The sequence below is a fragment of the Centruroides sculpturatus genome, unplaced genomic scaffold, assembly GCF_000671375.1.
Source record: "Centruroides sculpturatus isolate CEXI.00-Female unplaced genomic scaffold, Cexi_2.0 scaffold224, whole genome shotgun sequence".
In the NCBI taxonomy this organism is placed as follows: Eukaryota; Metazoa; Arthropoda; class Arachnida; order Scorpiones; family Buthidae; genus Centruroides; species Centruroides sculpturatus.
The window spans coordinates 105,332-128,946 of NW_019384419.1; the positions used below are offsets into that span (position 1 = coordinate 105,332).

The following is a 23,615-nucleotide window of genomic DNA, read 5'->3' on the forward strand; positions in this document are numbered from 1 at the left end:
GAAACAAATACTTTAATTTGTCTTTTAATGATAATACAACACGTTTTCTTTTCGATGACATATCGGTAACATTAAAAGTAAATACTGTATTTAAATCGTGATCAAATTTTCAAGAAACAAACGTTCGTATCGAATTTGGACTACTACTGATCAACGCTAACAAACTACCTATTGTTTAAAAGGCCCTCTGGTGGCGCAATAAGACGGATTTTATAAAATAAAAAGCAGTTTAAACTACATTTTTATGAATAAAAATTTGACAAACTATTTATCGTTTTATGACGAGTAAAATTTTTTCGTCGCGTTCACGGCTTTTAAGTAATGCATTAACCTTCGAAGCGCGAGGCCCTTCGGACCGCGAGGCATAGGCGGTGGCCCACGTCGTCCATGCCTTACGCCGCCCTTGGTCATAGAAACGATGTGATTTGAATATAAATTATTTATAAATACGTATGTCAAGTTTTTTATTACTACGTAAAATATATTTAAGAGTTTACGGCCACTGTGCCGGGTGAGACGTTGTAGAAACAAAAAAAGTTATGCACTCCATCACGTACATAAACAGTATCGTAATTCGCCAAGTACAAATCAGCAAATTCGTAAAATGTTTGTTTATTTTGAACAATCCGGATAATCGAAAATCCGGATAACAGAGGTCCGGATAATGGAGGTTCTACTGTATGTGATATTTTGAAAAATATTTTTTACAATATTTAAACCTTAATACAATCAAAGATTTTAAATAAAAACAAATTCTAGTCAAATAATTATCTTACACACTTTTTGTTTTTTATAACTATTTTATTATAATTGTAAATGAAAATACAGTATGAAATTAAAATATATCTTTTATCTTTACTTTTGCTATTTTAATACATTATGTAAAACAATACATCATTATTTTAATATTAATAAAAATGTTTATTTTAAATTTGTTTTATGAAACAATATTTTTTTCTTGTAATCTACTATTTGTAATTTGAAAATGGAATGTTATAAATGCATGAAAACTGATGATTTGTTCACAAATACAAAATTCTCATTTAAAATATGAGAAATATATTTATATTGGATTATTACAGCTGAGTAAGGAAATGTGATATAGCCACAGAGTTTTAAAATTTGTTATTTAACAACAACTAAATATTATTATTATATGAAGCCAGATTCACTATAAGTATATCAGACTGATATGTAGAGATGACATAAGTTTTATGCTTTAGTAAGTATTGGATTTTTTTAATGCATGCCTTCTACTTTGGGACCCACATAATTTATTTTTCAGTTAATACAGAGTTAAATCCAAAGATAAAGACAGCAGGAGATAGTATTGTTGAAGCTATTTTTTCTTCATATGTTGAGATCTGAGACTCAATCAGCTCCATATAGTTATGGCCCTGAAGATTTGTGTAGCCTGAATAGGGTTTATTACTAAAATATTAATTTTCGTCTACAAGTACGTATCTTCTAATATCAGGACTTATACTGGCTTTACAGTATAATAAGTCCTGACAAATAAGGAGGGACAAATGTGTCTGAAATGCAAAATTATGTATGTGTCCAGGTATATTAAATAAAATAAAAAATTGTTCTCTGTGAAACTCTGTAGCANAAATAAAATGTTTTAAAAATAAAACCTTCTACATGTAATATATTTTTTAAAGATATATGGATACATATATTTATATAAATATATTTGTTATAATGACATCATCATGTCCATCGTGCTCCTCTCTCTCTCTCTCCGTATGGCACTTTGTTTACTTCAGTTATTTTAATTTGTATATTTTTTCCAGTTAAAAATTTAGTAAGAGAGAGAAATTTTGATCGATGTTCAATGATCTGTAAGAGAAGATTTTTCCTAATTCATGCTTCTTGAGCATCACGAGAATTTTTAGTGGATTTATGTATCAAAATCCCAAGCGAAATCATTTTTATAGCTGGAACAATCCAGATATAAATCCTGCATTGGAGATACAAATTTAATTCAAGAGAACGGGATGCATGTTATGAATGGCATGATCATCTCTAAAAGAAGAAAAGGATAGAGAAAATTGTCATAAAAATTGTTTTTTATGAACCAATAAACGAAATGTTCATTTTACTATCTAAAAATGAAATTTAAATATTATTATTTTTACAACATGAATATGGAATGCTAGTTTTGTAGATATACATTCATGCAATTTAAATAAAATAAATAAATAATTATTTTTGTAATATATTATTTTTACAACATGAAAATGGAATGCTAGTTTTGTAGATATACATTCATGCAATTTAAATAAATTTTACATTTAAATGGTTTATGAAACAAGAGAACTAAACCAAACTAAAAATAAAATGATAAATGACTAGCTGTAGCTTTATACTTAATCATAAACAGAGTTGTAATCAACAATATATAGCAGTGCTTTTCAAATTATGATCCATGAACAGTTTATTATGGGGTTGTATGTAGATTTTATGTAAAATTTTATAATTTTTTATATATATACCAAATTACTACCTGATTAAATACTTTATCGCTATTATTTTAAGTTAAATTATGTTGGCATGTTACTAAAATTATCAGGCTTAGGGATGTTTATATATGTATAATTTTATGTATTATGTTAATAAAACAACTTACAAAGTATTTAAAACTGTTATTTTGTTACTTTCATTTTTCTTTATTATTCAAATACAGTACTCAGTGCCAGGGATAGACTGGCTAGCAAAATCAGCCCAGGAAATTACTTGAAAATGGCCCGAAAACATATTTTTTCAAAATTATTAGAACTAAATTCCATTCTCTCTATAATTTTTATTTAATTTCACAAAAATACTGGTCTTCAAGGGATTGGAATGAAAGAAAACTGGTCTGTGAATACAGTTTGAGAAGCACTGATATATATCATATACTTTTGACTTGTTTTGAGTTATTAATATAACATATATCTCTTTCTACAAGATTTAAAATTTTAAAAATTTAATAGCATATATAATGAAGAAAAGTTGTTGTTAATATATTTTTCTATACAATAACTTATATACCATAAAATAAAATCATATAATTTTTAATAGTTTCATAAATAATTTGAAATTTAAAAGTGCTGTCTTGTACTGACACTAGGTCAAAGGTTTATTTTGTAGCAGTGTAAAATGTATCTTCCCAGTGCCTTAATTTCCATTTTATTTTGTATATAATAGATCCTCTCTTTTTTGCAACCTGTTCACTATATATCTTGTACTGATTTTATGATTAACCCTTATCATAAATCATTATAAGAAGTACAGTACTTTGCTTTTCAAATTATCCTGATATTTTTTAATCATATATGATTAGGTATAAAATATACAGAGATTTTAAAAAAATATTATTTTGTATTATGCTTGTGACACCAAAATATCATTAACTTTGGAACAAATAAATTTACAGATTCAAAAATTTTGCTTGAAAGAAATGAAAACATAAATAAATTACATTTATATTGGTTAGAATAAATAAAAAAAAAGGATAAGAAGATATAAAATTGAACTGAATGTAATTTAAAACAATGTAATTGAGGTTAAACAAAATAAAAATTGTATTTATTAAAATTGAACTCAAATTATATAATTTTCCATACCGTTTAACTTCTTCGGATGTCTACTTCTATACTATTTTTAGACTATCTCGTTATAGAAAATTTATTATAATGAATACCTTAATTAGGCCTATTATTTATTATTATGAATATGATAAAAATAGATAAATACTCAATTTGAAGTGTGCCGTATGATTTTATCCTGCATTATTATTATGTCTATATACCACTGTGATGTATATATACTTTCATGAATTTTTTTGTAGGATAACAATTATTTTGATTATATTATATAGAAAAAAATGTAAGAGAAAGCAAATATTGTTTCATTTGTTTTAAATTAATACAGATAAAAGAAGAACATCTTATATAACTTATTTATTTGACCTATTACTATAGGTCTTCTTCAGTTGGAACATCAAATTTAAATGAAAAAAGGGCTTGAAGAACATTTTAAATACATTTCAAATGCAAGTCCTTTGTGTTCCTTTTTTTTCATTTAAATTTGATGTTACAACTAAAGAATGCCTATAGTAATAGATTTTGATCAAATAAATATATTGCTGGAATTATTCAATATGCTTCTTTCATCTCCTTAATGCTTTAATTTTGTCATAATTATTTTAAATTAATATTATTATTATTGCCTTATATGATGATGCGCAAACATTACTGACTATTATATGATNAAAGAAAAGAAAGAAAAAACACGGAAATGAATAAAATTTTTACATTTTAAAAGTAAATTATGATGATAAAAACTGAATTTAATGTGTAAATTTTTTTTTATTTTTATAATTATTATTTTCTAAAATAGGTGAGAAAGGAATTAAATGCTATAACTTTGTTTTTTTTTGTTTGGTTAAAAGAATAAAAAAAAATATATCCCAGATATCAAATTATAGTTAAGATCGATTCTCTCGTTTTTTTTTCTTTTATTAGATTATAGATTTATTGTTCTGACAGTTTCCTAAAAGGGCAAAAATATTACACGAGGAAACATATGGTAAATTTTCGTGTGCAATCTTTCAAAAATGTTCGTATGGTGTGCCGAAAGAACTTTAGGAAGTCAAATAATGTACTGTACTTGCTTTAAACAATATAAAAAAATAATAATAATAAATAAATAAATAAGAGAATGAAAAAGAAAATTTGCTTTATAAAAATACATATATATACAAAATTAAAGCAAGGAAAAAATTATATATAGAAAACGGAATAAAATATTTTTACTATAGAATAAATCGAATTTTATTTTGTATGCTTTCTCCCCCTTTAGTCTTCAGCGAAGCATTTAAGTAAACACATCCTTTTATGGTGATATTTGTTTGAAATTTTATTCTTTTTATCCTTATTNACGGAAATAAAATATTTTCTGGTCCTAGATAATATTTTACTGTGTTGCTTTAAGATGCTGAAATAAATTAATGTTAAAGCATTAACTTAATACTTTTAAATTAATAAAAATTTTTATATAAAAACAAGTATTAATATTATTATTATTGCCTTATATGATGATGCGCAAACATTACTGACTATTATATGATTTAGATAAGAATACTTGCAAGCTGAGTTTCCAATAGATAGTTATTTGTTTCATACCAACGAAAATAACACCTGATGATTAATCAGAATAAACAAAAAAATAAAACGTTGATTTTCTGAAAAGTTATTGATTTGATCCATATTTGCCTGAAGTTGAATTGAGTATTAATGTTAGGAAATTTATTCGAAATACCTGAAATCTGTGACGCTAAGTGTTGATGACAGTCAATCAAATTCTTATCTGATTCTAATCTGGGATCTGGTCTGAATTGCATAATTGCAAATTTTTGCTCTTCAAATGTAAAATTTTTGTTTGCTGTTATGTTATAATTCTTACGGAAAATCAACACTTATATTACTGAATCTGATTTAGGAATAAATGAATAAATTTTCTATCGATGGTGCAAAAAAAAAATCCAGAGTTTTTGATTTGTTACTTCAAAACTCTGTTTGTTAGTTCAATTTTTTGCTTTTGATTAAAAGTAATTTATTTAAAAAATTTTTTACTTGTAATTATTTTTGAAGTTTCGAGTAGGAGTGAACAACCTAATTACTCATTTAATATAAATGATAAAATGTGTTATACATGAAACATTTGTTTATGTAAAATAAGTGATTTATTGTTCAAATACGTTTAAAATAATTGTATTTTGACATCAGATGACTTAATTATGTGTGTGTGATCTGTAATGCAGAGAAAATATTCTCTAAAAGTATTATAAAACGATAATATGGAATATTAACTCTAGTTTTCCATATTGTTTTCATTTGAATTTAATGTAAAAACTTTAAAGTTAGTCAAATTCTTTGTTTGTTTGAATTTTTTTTTGCTAAAAAAATATTAAAATTGTGTGTTCATTACGTAGTTTGAACTGAATATCTGTCATATTTGTCTTAAATTATATATAAATTCAAGAATTACCTCAATTGTCTTATCAGTCAAAGGTGTTTGGTGATGATTTTAGTAATTATATATTGAAGAATTAATGAATGCAATTTTTCATAATTTAAAGCAAAATCTTTAAAGGAAAGAGCAATTACAAATCATAATTTAAGATTTGTTTTAATCACAATTAGATAAATACTATTGGGACCCACAAAATACGGAAATAAAATATTTTCTGGTCCTAGATAATATTTTACTGTGTTGCTTTAAGATGCTGAAATAAATTAATGTTAAAGCATTAACTTAATACTTTTAAATTAATAAAAATTTTTATATAAAAACAAGTATTAATATTATTATTATGAATCATCAATTAATTAAAATGTAAGAACATATGGAGAGGAAGAAAACACTATCGGTATTTAATTTCACAGAAACAAATGTTAAACGAAATTAAATTTTTATTGGGAGATTTTATATTAATGCTTATGAAATATAATTTCATTTTAATGTAGTCAAGTTATCATCATCAGCATAGAAATCATCAAATTAACTTTATTGGATTAAATAACTTAAATTTATAATTCGAGTACTTTGGTGTTGTAGTTTTGATATTCAAAGAGGTGAAGACGTAATACTGCAATTTATTTAATATTAAAGTATCGCCTTGAGTACAATATATTTATGCATTTTGGTACTCATTAACTCAATACCAAAGTCCTTGGATTACAAATNTTGAGTAGGATTCTTAGTTTCTCAAATCATCCATAGCGCTAGCTAATGTATCAGTCGTACTGTGACAAGACAAGATGCAGTTACTGACACCTTATTCACTCCAGAAGTGAGTGAGTACAGCTAACTAATTGGGGTGGACAACTAGTACTGCTTCTCAACTAATTTGATCACACAACCTTTACTGGCTCGCACGCCACAAAATGCAATAGTTAAATGAAACTAGTGTGAATATGATAGCCTCCTCGTTCCATTCTCCTATTTTAAGTTATGATAATTTGATAATGTTAACTGTGATACATGATACTAAATGTACGTAATGGAGAAGTTGGAATTAATGTGATTTATATCATCATTTTTAAGGATGATGTATGAGAATTTTTAACGTTCATCTCTATTAAAACTATCATTTTTTGTCTTTCTTTAATTTTTAATCAAATTTCGAATTAAAAAAATATTTAAATTTTAAATAAATTAGAATATATTAAAGTTTAATTTAAAATTATACATAAAGTTTAATAATTATATATATAATAATATTTATTCAGTTTAGAAAATTATAAAATAAATCATTTCTGAATTAAAATAATGAAAATTTTATTCATAATTTTCTAACTTTATTTATTAAAAACATGAAAATAAACAATTTTTTTTCCCAGTAATAATTCACTAACAATTACTTTAAAAAACTATTTATATAATAGATTACGGTTAATTTTAGAATTTTAAATTAATATCAATAATGAACAAATTCTTTTTTTTTTCCTTCATCTTTCGTAAAAATTACTTCAAAAGTAGGATGTATTGTACTTGAACAAACACGCATTATTTTAACTTTGTTACGGAAAATTAATTAATTCTACAGGCGATGCTGTAAGTGCATATTTTACAAACTGTTATTTAAAGAGTTCTTTTTTTTTAAAAAAAAAGAAGACATAACAATCGATACGACTACTACCTTCTAGTATATCAATTATTTTTAGTCATATAGATCTTCTCTTCCCCCTCTCTCACTCTGTGGGGGTAGACAAAGGATACAATAGAAAATTTTGCATTATCATTTTACAGATAACATGATAAATTTGATATCATAAATACGATTTTCTTTCATGATATAACAATTTCTATCTCTTTTCCTGAATAATGGAGGCTATTTTAGAAAATAGCATTCGAATTACATATTCTAAATGTACTGAATTTTTATATATGAAAATAAATTTTAATTTTTTTTTTTAATATAGTTTATGTACACACATTTATACACACACAGAGAGAGAGAGAGAGAGAGAGAGAGAGAATGTATAGACACGTGTATCGATTTGTTACATTTGTAATAAAGCGTGAATAATGTTTGTGTTTTCTATTTTCATAAAATTGTTTATTATAATTAAAAATTTTTTTTTACTGTTAAACAACTTTAATAGGCCTACATCTTATTTATGAATCTATTTACCTTTTGTGTAACTTAAAACCATTATTATAAATACACATTATTCACTATTATGATATTTGTATGTCACAATAAAGGAATCGATTTCCCTAAACAGGGATATAATATTGCTGAAATTAATTATGTTTGCAATAAGTCTAGTAATAAATGAAATTGAGAGTTTTACACTCGAGTTGTTACACAGTGAAGAAATGAGAGGATTCTGCAATATTCTTGTTTTCAATGAACCAGAAACCTTTAAGTACTTTTTCAAAATAAAAAAAAAAATAGAAGAAGGTAGGAGAAGAAAAAAATGGGAAGGGGAAAGGTTTCACTTTTATATATCGCGTCGAAAGGTACTCGCTTTCTCTTTCTGTGAGGACAAGCTAACCGAGTGTCTGGTAGAAGATTTATTGAGGTTGCTGCAATAACAGCAGAGAGGCTGACACTATAGACAGATAGGTGGTACCTTGGGACTTGTCGCACGTCATACGCACATAAAACTCTCCCTCTGCAATTTTCCAACGCGAAAATGACGATAATAATAAAAATAGGTAAAATAACCGTATCGAATAGCGTGGGAATAAAATTATTTTATCATTTCCGTATATTTATTTNTCTGTTTGTTAGTTCAATTTTTTGCTTTTGATTAAAAGTAATTTATTTAAAAAATTTTTTACTTGTAATTATTTTTGAAGTTTCGAGTAGGAGTGAACAACCTAATTACTCATTTAATATAAATGATAAAATGTGTTATACATGAAACATTTGTTTATGTAAAATAAGTGATTTATTGTTCAAATACGTTTAAAATAATTGTATTTTGACATCAGATGACTTAATTATGTGTGTGTGATCTGTAATGCAGAGAAAATATTCTCTAAAAGTATTATAAAACGATAATATGGAATATTAACTCTAGTTTTCCATATTGTTTTCATTTGAATTTAATGTAAAAACTTTAAAGTTAGTCAAATTCTTTGTTTGTTTGAATTTTTTTTTGCTAAAAAAATATTAAAATTGTGTGTTCATTACGTAGTTTGAACTGAATATCTGTCATATTTGTCTTAAATTATATATAAATTCAAGAATTACCTCAATTGTCTTATCAGTCAAAGGTGTTTGGTGATGATTTTAGTAATTATATATTGAAGAATTAATGAATGCAATTTTTCATAATTTAAAGCAAAATCTTTAAAGGAAAGAGCAATTACAAATCATAATTTAAGATTTGTTTTAATCACAATTAGATAAATACTATTGGGACCCACAAAATACGGAAATAAAATATTTTCTGGTCCTAGATAATATTTTACTGTGTTGCTTTAAGATGCTGAAATAAATTAATGTTAAAGCATTAACTTAATACTTTTAAATTAATAAAAATTTTTATATAAAAACAAGTATTAATATTATTATTATGAATCATCAATTAATTAAAATGTAAGAACATATGGAGAGGAAGAAAACACTATCGGTATTTAATTTCACAGAAACAAATGTTAAACGAAATTAAATTTTTATTGGGAGATTTTATATTAATGCTTATGAAATATAATTTCATTTTAATGTAGTCAAGTTATCATCATCAGCATAGAAATCATCAAATTAACTTTATTGGATTAAATAACTTAAATTTATAATTCGAGTACTTTGGTGTTGTAGTTTTGATATTCAAAGAGGTGAAGACGTAATACTGCAATTTATTTAATATTAAAGTATCGCCTTGAGTACAATATATTTATGCATTTTGGTACTCATTAACTCAATACCAAAGTCCTTGGATTACAAATTTAAGTTAAGTATGTTACTTCTGAACCAGGTTTTATTGGAGTTCAATAGAACATGTAATAAATTGTACATTATTTTGTACCGAACAAGTCTAAGTAAATTAGAAAGAATAAAAAAGTACATTTTAGTGTAATTAATATTAGAAATAATTACTTACTATAGTTATATATATAAAACTTTATTGGATTTAAAAAAATTGTATGAACAAACAAGAAATTTCTAATTTCAAGAATTTTAAAGAGCTTTAATAATACATTTTACAATGAAATTTGGTTCTTATTATCTTGTTATCTATAATAGATGGGCAATGAAAGAAATAATGGCTAAATAATAATGTCATTACAAAATGAAAAATAAGCAATTTTAAGTTAAGTCGACTCTGAAATAATCCTTGTTTCTATTGTATAGTTGAAATTATATAAGCTAGTTATGTTTTGCTTTAGAATCTTCCATTGCAAATTTTATCACAATGAAATTAGCTTTAAAGAAAAATTCTGTTTATACATGAAATAAAATATATCAAAATACTGAATGTGTGTTTTATTATTTATTTTAATAATAAAATTATAAAATAACTCATTTTGTAATTAAAATTTTCTGTGTAAACATCGTTTGTATGCAGCAGTGTGAGATGTGGGTGATCTGCCAAGGGAGACACCTTCCTGAGTACTTTCTACAGGAAGTTGGCTCGTATTTAGGTGTTAACCTTTTGGTGCTGTAGATGGAAGAGAATTGTTTTCTTTATTTAAAAAAAAAAAACATTACTGTATTTCCATAAAATCAAACTTGAAAATTATTCTATAAATTGCTTGTCATAATTTCATTTATATACTATATCAGTTAATGACATTTTATAATTAAAAATTTTAATTTTCTTCTACTTTTTTCATATTTTTTTAATTTATTTATTGAATTTTGACTCGAAAAATTTAAAATTCTAACTGCTCTTAGTAAAATTCTGTCCATCACACAGTCTTTATAAGTAAAGTGGTGATGGTATGCTTTGATATTCCTATATTAAACTCTGGCATCAATGCATCTATTGAATTCTGGTATATTGTATATTTTATGAGTTCAATATTTGCTGGCATTTATGAATGATGACTTGTCAAAATTTCTTTTCTCCTTCATATTCATAGAAATGGTTAATTTAATGCAAATTAAATGAATGAAAATTTGCTATGAATTCATTAATTGTGCTCTTATTATATTAACTGTACTAAATTAAAACATTTAAGTATATCAGCTTTAGACAGACTTTGCTATAAAGTTGATCTAGCATTTTCATAAACTGCAAGATGCCGGATCAACCTTGTATCAAAGGCTAACAGATGCCGGATCAACCTTGTATCAAAGGCTAATAGATGCGGGATCAACCTTGTATCAAAGGCTAACAGATCAACCTTGTATCTAAGGCTAATAGATGCCGGATCAACCTTGTATTTAAGGCTAACAGATGCCGGATCAACCTTGTATCAAAGGCTAATAGATGCGGGATCAACCTTGTATCAAAGGCTAACAGATGCCGGATCAACCTTGTATCTAAGGCTAATAGATGCCGGATCAACCTTGTATTTAAGGCTAACAGATGCTGGATCAACCTTATATCTAAGGCTAGCAGATGCGAGATCAACCTTGTATCTAAGGCTACAAGATGCTGAATCAAGTTTAAATCAAATACTACAATAAACAATAGCTAGAAAGGTTGAGAAAATTAAAATTCTCTGGATCTCGCCAGCATCTGTTTATTGATGCAATAAGCTTTTTAATATGAAATTCTTTTAATTAGTTCAACAGTCACGGAAAGTTTTCAGAATTTCAAGACAATTTCCCATTGTGGTCGTATAATATCTTGGCAAAGATGTTAGCATATACGAACAGAATATTATTATATTTATTGCTTCATAATTGGCCCAGTTTGAAGTTATTTTTCTAAGAAATTTCATCCGGTTGGACAGAATGAGATAACGACTTTAGGAATGCATATATTTTATTTTGAGGTCTAAGCGTACCGGAATTGTTTGCTCGTTACGTCAAATATTCAATATTCTGTATAATGGAATGACTAAAAGGTTATATTTATGTATCTGTACACGTTTCTGTAACTATTTCCATATAAAAAAAACGTGCACCAAACCGGATGCAGCTTATACATTTCTATGAAAAGCACTCTAGATGCTTAGTAAATGTATGTTATAGCTTAGTAAAAATTGATTTTAAGGATTTACGAAGGATATTTTTAAATGAATTTAAATTTCGTTTAATTAACTAAGTTATAAAGGCTATATTGTTACTGTGCAAACCCACTAACTTACGAATTTTCAGATGCGATAAATTCCCTATAATAATGTGGATTTATTAAAAATTGGTTGCAAATTATGCAATTATTATTATTAAAATATGTACAGTACGATGAATTTCTAACGGAGTAAGAGTAAAATTATACAATAAATTCGCCGGTTAACCGGGAGTGAGAAGTGAGATGGATTCTGGACATTGCAAATGCCCTTCCGTATGCCATAAAAACGTATGAATAAATCAATAAAACTAATTAAAATAAATTTATTTCACTACTAATTATAAGAAACTTTATATCACTTCCATATTATGCACTTTTTTTTACAAAAGTTTTAAATTTTGGGGCCTCACGTATTGGCAACTCCAGCTAAAATGACCTTGCTGGCTCCTCTCCTAAATGGATCTGTCGGTTTATATAATTAAATTGTGATATTTAAAAAGAAAAATCACTTGAATCGTGATTTTTATTTATTATCGTATTACTGTTTATCAGTTTAAGCAGAAGAATTAGAGGAAATAATTGATTCAAGTGTAATATTTGAGTTTTACGTTCGACGTGATGATGAATAAAAAAAGATTAATGTGAGTAGGATTTTAAGACTTTTTGTACAGTTTTATCCGAAGTTGCCGGCTTATAAGCCTTACCCCAGTTTTACACGGTATTTTTCGGGGGGAAAAGTGCGCATTATACGCCGGAAAAAACGATAATTGTAAAGAAGTTAGCACACTGTTAGTCAATAAATAAATGTATCGAATGAATGAAGAGCACACGGAAAAATATTGATGTAAAACGGAAATAAATTCAGAGTTTTGTGCTTAAATTACTGCATTTTAAATTATAAAATTCGCATTATTATTATTAATATATAGGATATAGATGATGATGATGATAAGCGTATAACATATATTTCTTATATAATTATATAGTCTATATATATATATATAATGTTATAACATGATGATTGCGATTTTTATCTTAAAAAATGATAATTTAGGTCTATTCCTAAGCGTAACGGAGACTTCAAAATAGATTTTAATTGCATTCTAAGTGATGAATTTTCTCAAGAAGCCATGATTTAGTCATAATTCTAAACACCACAACAATACTTTAAACCATGGAAGAATCTTTAAAACTTCAAATGCCAATTTATTCGTGCGATATGAAAAAAAGGATGCAAAAATTCCCAAATTTTTCTAATTGAAGGCATTCAAAACCACTTAGCGAATTTGTTGAGAAGTTTACACATTTCATCATTTGTCTAGCATCTGCTAGAGATTACGTTTGTAGAGTTTTAGATAAGAAAAATCCCATGTAAAAATCTATGGCTGGTTACAGGTGTCTAGCCAACATCCATCTCCTCCAGCAAACTCGGTTAAATTACAATGGCCATGTCACAATGTCTCAGGTTAATTTGTTTGGTATGTATCAGATGTTATCAGTTTAGTATCCACATTGTGCATTACACCATCCGTGCTAACTTATACATCATCATCCATCATCATTTCATTTTCCACTTGTACCCACAAACAAGTACCTGTGGGACAATAGAAATTGTTGGTGAGATATTCATAGTTTTTGTCTATCTGGCCGTTTTATTTCATCACGTATTCCATCTGTTAGCTTCTTGCTTTCCCTTCGCCCGGACCTTTAAACATAATTTTGGAAATTGGTTTTAGAACTAGAGATGATTTTCTTGTGTCGTCATACACGCTTGCTGATTTGTGAATCCACTAAACAATTGTTTTGAGTTGTAGTTTAATGTAAGTGATTATCAAAAATATCTGTTAAAATACTTAAGATTCTTATAATTACAATTTAAGAACTTGCCTTTAATTTATATTTATATTAGACAAGTTTAAAGTGAGATTTCAAGTTTTTTCTTCGTCTCTATATAGAAGTTTGATATGAATTTATTTATTTGTTAATTAGAAATGAAATTGACTTAGAAGCAAAGGGTTTACAGAAGTGAGATGGGGTTTGAGCCACTCACAAATGTGGGCTTCATCTTTCTCCATAACCATAAAAATATGGGAATAAAACTATTAAAGACACTTTATATCACTATTGTCTTTTCTGTTTGAGGTCACGACCAAAGTCTTGTTGTTACCCTCGTTATCTAGACTTGCTTGGAAGATAATCTTACCAAATCTCACAAGAATACTACTGTACAAAACCAAGAAAAAGCTCTATACGTGAATGTAATTATGTTTTAGTTCCGATAGAAATGAAAGCTAAGTTCACAGTGGTAGACTAGTTTCCATTGAAGAAGTGCTTTAAATCCATTGTAAATACCCCAATGACATTTCATACGCTCTTGAGAGGTGAGAGATTTTACTTTATACGTAACAATACACGAATAATCAAGTCATTAAACGAATCAGACGTTTTCCAATTTCCTTATTTTTAACAAGTTATGCAATTATAAAGAAAAAAAAACTTCAAGAATCGCGTGTTAAATCTCTTAGAAACTCTAACAACTGCACGAATACACTAATTAGTGTACGCTGGTACAAAGCCGTCGTTAATACTGTACTTTCCAACTGTAAATTGTCTCGTTTTATTAATAATTGCCCGACTTTTCGTGGATTCGCTTGAAAATTCTACACATTCTTGGGCATTTGATAGCATTTGTTTTGAATTAAAACATTTTTTTTCCTTTATCTTCCTGCCAAGTGTCGCCGTCGTAACACGAAACATAAAAGTGTAGATAAGCAGTGTATGCGTTGAGATCCTCCCGGCATGGCGAAGTCGCGTGGCCAAGTCGTGCAGTGCCACTCGGACGACGCACGTTACATCCGACCTCCTGCCGAGATGCGATCATTCTCCTCCCTTTTCGTCGCGCACGTGCTGGCTATCGGCGCTCGAGACTATTCCCCCCCCAACGATCGGTTACTGTTATGCTTATTATAGAAATTATACTCAGTAGTATTAAATACAACAGAAGTACGTATGATAGACAGTGGCCGATGGCTGTTTACTAGGAACCAGCGTTCGTCTTCTGGTGGAGAAATTGATTTTGAATGGCTGTTCGATGATTCAGGATGTAATTTACTTCCTAAAAGATATTCTGTAATCGCAATTAATACTTTCTGATAATTCCTTAGGGAAGGTATTTCCAAAGGGGTCGATGGAATTTTGAAAGGAATCGATGGAACTCTAGGGGTCTAAGGAAGAATTAACATAACACGCAAAATATTGGGAAATAACATGAAAATTTCAAGGGAATCGATTGAAAAGAATGTCTTTTTACACGGGGTCAATGCAAGAAACAGGTTGAGAACCCCTGTATTAGTGTAGATTGTTTATAACTGGATACTTCTGTAAAGAAATGCAACTTACACACCAGAAAAGTAAGCTTAAGATCGTTAAATTTGTAGAAAAATCTTTGCATGGATTCCCAGCGGGGTCGATATAGGATCCCTGGGTTAATGGAATTTTGAGAGGGGTCGACGGAACTCAAGGGTTCAATCGGGGGTCGGTCGATGGAGTATAATTCACAAAATGTTGGGAAATATTACGAAAATGTTAAAGGGGATCAATTGGAAAGTCAATTTTCGACATTCATACTTTATTGTATTGGATTGTTTATAACTGGATACTTCTGTAGAGAAATGCTAGAAAAAACGAGCGTAAGATCGTTAAATTCGTTGAAAAATCTGACTTTTGCCGTATTAAATCGAATATTTCGAATCCTCGAATCCTTACGCTTTTTTTAAAAACATATATTACGTATCTAATTATTGATTAATAATAAATGAATTAAAAGAATTTCACTAGAGAATTCTACTGTTATCGATCCGCCATCTCACCTTCAAAAGTCATCTTTCACAACTTTTATCGCTCGACGATGCGAATCTTACATTTCCATATCTTCGAAACAATTTAATTATCGTACGAATTCTCTTCGAGTCGCACTTTCAGTAATTACTTTGGGTGCCAACATTAACATTCCATTGTAACTGACAAGGCACGCCGATCACGTGCTTTGCCTGGCCACCGACCTTTCCGGGACATCAACTTATGCATTGGCTGGGCTCGATGGCTACTGCTGATCCTTTTGCTTTCCTTATCGTCCATCTAAACTACGCCCCTACACCCATTTAAACGGTTTGTGTTCTTCCTTCACAAAACGAACCGAATGCTCGGTGAGTACCCGAAGTTCGTATGGCGCGTGGAGCACCATTACCAAAAATTTCTTCCTGGCTCCTACGGATCGTATCGTTTAACACTTAAACTCCCCCCGATCCAAAGAGTTGAAGGCGTGAATTATAATTGCCAAGTTTATTAAAATCGTAACCCGTTAAAACGAATTCTTCGAATTATACGGATGATTATTGCAAATAGTTGAATTATCCATTTGTATTTCTTAAAAATGACAAATGCTTCGAATATTTTAAGGGCATTCGATAATTCACGATGGTGTCTGAGTGGGGTCCTGTCAAGTTTCCGGCGGCCAATACCAGTAGAAAGTATCTGGGAAGGAGTCAGACACGCCGACGTACGACGGATCCGCCGCATCCGGGATTCAGTCATTCGCCAACGTGCCGCGGTATGAAAACCATAACTTTTATTTTTTCGACTGAGCTCTTTTTTGAATGTCTACCGAGCACGACTTGGTGACGTCACATCCCGTGCCTCCCACGTGAGGCTCGAGCACGAGGTCAGACCCCCGAGGGGGTGACCGTTTTTCCCAATATCGTCTCCCTGCACATACTGCTGTGGGCGGGGCACCGCCAAGTCACGATTTCTAGGAACGGGACTGTGAGAAAACTTCTGCCCGGACACCGGATCTTGGTCTTAACCAACATCGTTTTGAGGTTAGTTGTGTTCGTTTGGCGCACAACACGGGGAAAAGGCGAGTTTGGAGCACGTGGAGGCGCGTAAACACCAGAAACGTCACCTGACGTCATACGAAATTAGTTAAATTAACGGAATAAATCATTGAAACGTTGTGAGGACCGAGGGATTAAACTTACAAGACGTTACCCCAGATAAAATTCTGCGCATCGATTACCATAGATTCCTGACTACACTACGACCACCCCCGCCTACTCTCGACAACAAATTAAAATGCCGGACAACGCTATTGCGTGCAGGCATGCCTGCCAGCTTTGCCAGGTGGGAACCTGTCGGTCGGCTTTCCTCTCCTCCCCCATCAAAAATACTGGAGGCTGTGAGGGACCTCAAGGGATACCAAGTACCAGCGATCAGAAAAAGAGAAAGAGAGAAGGAGAAGGAAAAAAATATATATATACGCTTAAGTTCGTAGAGGACATGTTGTAGGCGTTGCTAGACGTGAGTTTTAATTAGCCATGCTCACGTGATTGGCTGTCTTGGTGTTTAAAGATACGACTAGTGTCCTGCAATACAAGTAGAAAAGAGGTTGCTAATGATCGGTTCGGTTCCACCTACTAAATTCTTCGTACTGTCGTCATTACATGGTTCATTACTTGCCGAAATTTCACTCTCTTTTTTTTTTTGTATAATGACTGATTCAATGATCATTCACAAATGACACAGCCATGGGGGAGGAGCCGAAATGCTGACCGATGCACTGACCACTCGGCTGATAGTCTCCATACACATCCTGTTTGCTTCGTCTGTGATGAATTAACTGAATTTTAATCGAATTTTCTGCAAAATATTCTGAAAGAACACCAATTTAAAATTTTTTAAATCGTGTTTTACATGTGCTTTCAGTTTATAACTCGACCCTTAACTCAGTATTATGCATTAATGATGTGTGAATTTTTAATGGAGTAATTAAGAATATTCAAAACTTTTTTTAATAATAATATTTAACAATCATCATCATCCTGTTCAAGACTCGCCATCTTGACGCCCTCCTCTAAGATCATCATTGGACTTAGGCTTGTGGCCCCAAGCTGTAACATATAACAGGCTCTCTACTAATTAATAATACTTGTAAAAGTGTGAGGCCCTAAGCTATAGATCCAACGCGAGGCCCTAACTGCAGCTTGCTTGCAGATCCAGCCCTGATGACGTGCTTTGGAGAAACATCGATTTAAATTAGTCTCTGCTGTAAACAACTTTATGGCTCTTGTAACGTTTTCTAATTTTTCTGAACTGAGGACTCTTATTCTAATTAATTTTTCAGAAGTTTTAAATTATAAATTAATTTAATTTTTTCACTTCATTTAGCTCTCTTGCCCCGTTAAAACTGTTTGATTTGCTCTAAAGCTGTTTTCGAAGCATCACTTAAGCAAGAAAATTGAAAAATATATCCCCCAAGAGGAAAGGATTCGCTTCAGTAAACGGTAGAGAAACATGTAAACAATTGAACGGACAGACTTCTAGACTTAATTCTAGAATGTCTACGGAGTCTATAGGTGGATTCGTAGTGATGCACCGTCTCTGCATGTAACTACTATAGAGGCACGTAACTCACTCGTTTCTGTCCTCATTTCGCAGGTGGCAGGTGGAAAAATACTTTAAATCTTCTTTAAAATACTGCTTTGTTTCCTCTACAAAATCCGAAATTAGTAGATTTTCAGCTATTATCCTTCCTAGAAAGTTTACTATTAAATGGTTTTTGTATAGAAGCAAGGGGATGAGGCCCCACTGAAAGTCTTTCAAGAGGACCGCACTCCTTCAAAAGCCATATAAATATACAAATAAAATCATCTTTTCCTCTCTACTTACGACTTTCAAACTGTTTAGTTTATGCAAAAATAAAAATAAAAAAAAAGTTTGGGAGTTTCTCTAACAAGTGCCAAATGGTTCCCTCCTAACCACTCTACACCCGGACTTGGATAAAATATTGAAAATTACAAAAAAATACTGAAACTTTATTGATGGAAAGTTGAATAATCTACGTGCCATGGCATTAAATCATTCGATTTTCTATGGGCATTATTCTTTCAAGAGGAAGGATTAAAAAACATCGATTCACCCCCTTGAACAGAGTTACACAGGGAATCGAAAAGTTTCAATCTGACGATCGTATTTAGAGGGATTTTTTTTTCTTTTCGTTCACAGGAAACACGCTCGGTTATTTTGTCCTTCGGTCACAGTTACTGGGGGGTGTCGTGAGTCGGGTGACAAAGATGGAAGAGCCACTGTTACTAATCCGACGTCCACACACCGACCTCCTCGGAATGTGTTGTAGGTGGGGCCACTTATTGAAACGCTAGATTTATGGATTGAACGTGAACGGTAAAGTAGGTTTTCTGACACTTTAATCTTGCCGGATTTTGATAAACTGTTCGATAATTTTATATCGAAGTTGTGGTTTTATAATTTGATTTCCCTCCCTCTTTTTTTAAAACGGTTCTTGCGCTAGTTTTCCTAACGTTTTTTTTTTAAATTATTGTGAAAACAATGGAATTTGATGTTTAAATTTATTCTTTCTTCGAAGAATGCCTGTTTATTTACTGAGAAAAATGAATTTCTAAGTCGTTTTTCGTGTGGTTGCTCCTATCTAAAGAGGGATTAGTAGTGTTGGAGAGAATTATTGCACGTGTATTGCTTAAAAACTGTCTATTTAAAAGCCAGGTCTGATTGTCTACTAAAAAGTAAATTTGGGCACCTCACGATGATATGCCCAAACTTTTCCAATTATCATAGTCTTTTATGGGCTGTATGATTTTCTATGGGCATTATTTTTTCAAGAAGGGTTAAAAGGTAATGCCTTTTACCCTCCGGACAGAGTTACACGTAGATGAGCTTTCTCTATGATGATTGGAAACGTTGAAGGTAAAAATGAGAAGAGGAAGGCAAAGAACGTGATGGTTGGATACTCAATCATCATGCTGTTCAAAAACTGAGTTGTCGTATATAGAAAAAAATAAACTAGAATTATTGTTTAAAGGGTCACTAAAAGGCAGAAACGACTAATTGGGTTACAATAACAATACCAAGTCCATCTTAGAGCCATTTTTTAATGTCTAAAAAATAATCCATCAAACGTACTAAATGAAAAGTCTCAATATCCATCAAGAAATCTCGAATTTGATTGAATGATACCGATATGTATCTAAGATTTTAATGGATGTACAGTTGTCTTCGGTGTCCAGATAAGTATCCTTGGAGATTTAGATACACTAAAGATACGTTTAAATAGATTTATATACTTAAATCTAATTTAGTTCTGTATAAATGTACTTTTAAAAGGCGAATTAAGATGTCTGCTTACAGTTTACATCCGATTCACTAGAAGTCTGGGTATACAAGTATATATATGCATGTAAATATATTGTTTGATGTATGAATTTCACTCTAACTTCTACTGTATTGACTATAGTGAAGAAAATTGTAGATTATTTTAATTAAATTTTAGCAGATATATTCGGGTGTTGACCGTATTTAGTAATGATAAAAGTACAACACGTTACCATATCTTGTTACGCGTGTTTTGTTATGCCCATTGAACGAAATGGTCTCAGTTACCGTTACATTTCTCCCTCCGTTTAAGAAGATCGAGATTGAAAAAAAAAGTCCTCACGACTTTCCTGCTGTTTCGACGAACACTTCTTTGCGTCGAATTCGACCTTTAACCCCACTCCATCAGCTGAGTGACGTGTCTTTCGGGTGTCGGGTGTAGCTATTTAACATGATTCCGTCCGAATGAGTAACCCAATATCCGACAACCCAGCTTTATAGTGTATCGACCGCGACCCCCTTCTACCCTCCTATAGCAACAGGTACGTAGCATTTTTTAGTGTGTATGGGGGGTGTTTTTTTTTAATTTAAAGCGATCAAAGTTGAACCTATTTGTTTCAATTGTGCAGACGTAAAAATTGTAATAAGTAAGCATTAAAATATTTTCGATCAGTTTTCCCCCGCTTCCCCTGCTCTGTCCGGTTTTAGAGGTTCGACTGCCAGAAGGCAGAGTGGTTGGCAGATGGAGCCAGCCAGGCAATCACGGTATATAGGTCCGGGAGGAGGAGAGAATTGTCGGCTTTGTACCTCAACAAAGAACAGTTTAATTAAACGAATTGGCTGCGCGATCTTTACCGTCTGACCGATGTTTTCATTCACCTCTCCCACCCTCTCGACTGTTTCTATTCTGTTCACTTCTCACCGCCCATTTACATCTGTTTCTAAATGAATTATTCGATTATTCTGTTTCGTTTTCAATTTCTCTTAAGCCCCGTAAAGGTATTGTTACAATAATCCCCTCCTTCGAATATTTTGATTTAATTCTTGCCAGTGTTTACGTGGTTTGCAATTAGTAGAAGTGATTGAGAAGTTTAAATTGGAATTTTTAAAATGTAAATGTAGCCAGAACAAAATATAAGTGTGGTAAAAAATAGTAAAATTATGAGTGTTTTTCCGAAGAAACGAAACATCGAATGGGTTTGGCTTAAGTGTCTTTCACTAATAATTGTTTATTAGTGAAAGAAACTGCAGAATTTCGCGCTTTCTTTATGAATATAAGGGCATATTGACGTGTCTCGTTGGTGTGCCACCAAAAATTGGGTGTATGCCACATGAGAACCACTACCCTGTTCGTGTTTTTGGCATGTTTCTTCCCCAATTCAATTGGCTTCTTTTACAGATTTACACAAATAATTTATAATAGAGATAACTATAAAGAGCAGTAGTGTGTGCTGCAATTGTATCATATTTAACTAAATAAATGGGTTTTGAAAGTCTTGCTGCACAGGATTCGAGGATTATTCATGCTAGTTTCTTAATAGGGAAAGAGAGAGCATCATCACATTCTTTGCTTTTTTTTTGCATAAAAATCTTAGGAAAAAAGTTCGTACGAATCTATCTTGTTGAGGTGTTACGGAATGTTTTGTTTTCTTAACTGAATTGCACGGTTTACTAACATACATACAAAGTGAGTTGCGCCATTACTTATTCGATTTACATTATATAAATGCATCGTTTATAAAAGTTGCCTAAATTGAAAGCCAGTTTACATTTTAGGCTCCTAAACAAGCTTTAGTAAATCGTGGAAATTCACAAAAGTGATGCTAAAATTGCGTCATCGACGACGTAACATCGGGTGTCTCGTCGATCCTTTTCAAACACTATCGATTTCGACGTCATCGCCGCGATATCGATATGGCTTTTCTCATTCGTTAAATGTTTGTCTAGTTAATCGCTAATGAGAAAAGTCATCGCAAGTTACGTATGCGTATTTCTGTGCGTGTATTTGCTTACGCTAGTATACTTGTTTGTGTGTTTGTTTCCATTGTATACGTGTTGTCCACTTCTCTGATCTGACTGTACACAGTAACTTGTCTACACTCGATTTGCCCATAAAACGACTTAACAGGAGACCAAACATTACACGAAAAACTCCTAATTTGCATACAGTGACGTTACAAATCGCTGGAAAACTAGAAAGTCACCAAGATTTCTTTCAATTTTACGTCACACAAGCGCTTGGTTTCTACGACACAAATTCGGAAAACAAGTAGATTGACGGATTCTGAAAAGCGTGAACGTCCCCATAATTAAATTTCCATAATAATAAACTTGTTTCCAAAGAAAAATTTTTGACTAGACGCATTAACAAAATTATATTTAAACACTATAAATTAACGATACGTCCGCATTTAGCGAAGCGATTTCTACATTAAATTTGATGAATTCGGACGAAACTTGCGATAAGTAAATATTAAAAAGAAAAAAAAAAACCTAGAGAAAAAAGCGGAAGAAGGGGAAGAGCAATCGATATTCATGCTTGTCGAGTGATGTTTAATCGCGTATGTCAAGGGATGACGCACTCTTCTCCCTGCTCCTGGTTGCCATTGATATGTAGGCCCTTGATTGTATTGTTGGACGGTTCGTAATTTCGTCTTCGCTAGACACCATCTGTGCAATTTCTTTTGTGACGTTCACACGATACAAATTAGTACAAATTACGTCACATTAAAAATCGCATCTTGCTTGTCTTCTCATCCTTCGGTTCCGAATTGCAATTTTTCTACTCTTCCCCCCTACCTTCTTCCTAAGTGACGTATTAATGACGTTAAAGAGCCAAATCGTTTAGTCATAATTAGGAATTTCGTCATCAGCAATTCATAACAATACATGGGGGGAGGGAAAGACTCGGAGACAATCGATATCTTTTAATCAGCTTCGTTAGTCTCGTACTAATTGGATAATAGGTAAAGCGATATTCAAGTTTTTAGGTGTCATAAACCTGTTTGATGCCCGCTTGTTTACCTTAAGTTGATCATTCTGAGCGATTAAATTTGATTGACACACGTTGGAGGTAATGAAAATCGCCATTTATTTGATTAGCTTTGACTTATATTAACGGTGTAGCCCGATCTTTGAGCTCCAGAATGACCAAAAAAAGTCATTTTATCAAAGTTCTGTCTGTTGAAGCGTTAAGATAAACAGTGTCAAACGTTAACGAAATACGGAAGAATGTAAAATATA

General features: G+C 31.0%; 1 protein-coding gene across 1 annotated transcript in view; it reads left to right on the top strand.

Annotated features, from left to right (window-relative positions):
- The window catches only part of LOC111619331 (heat shock protein 75 kDa, mitochondrial-like), a 108,919-nt gene that overhangs the window by 1,778 nt on the left and 83,526 nt on the right, over positions 1-23,615 (top strand). The window lies entirely within an intron of this gene.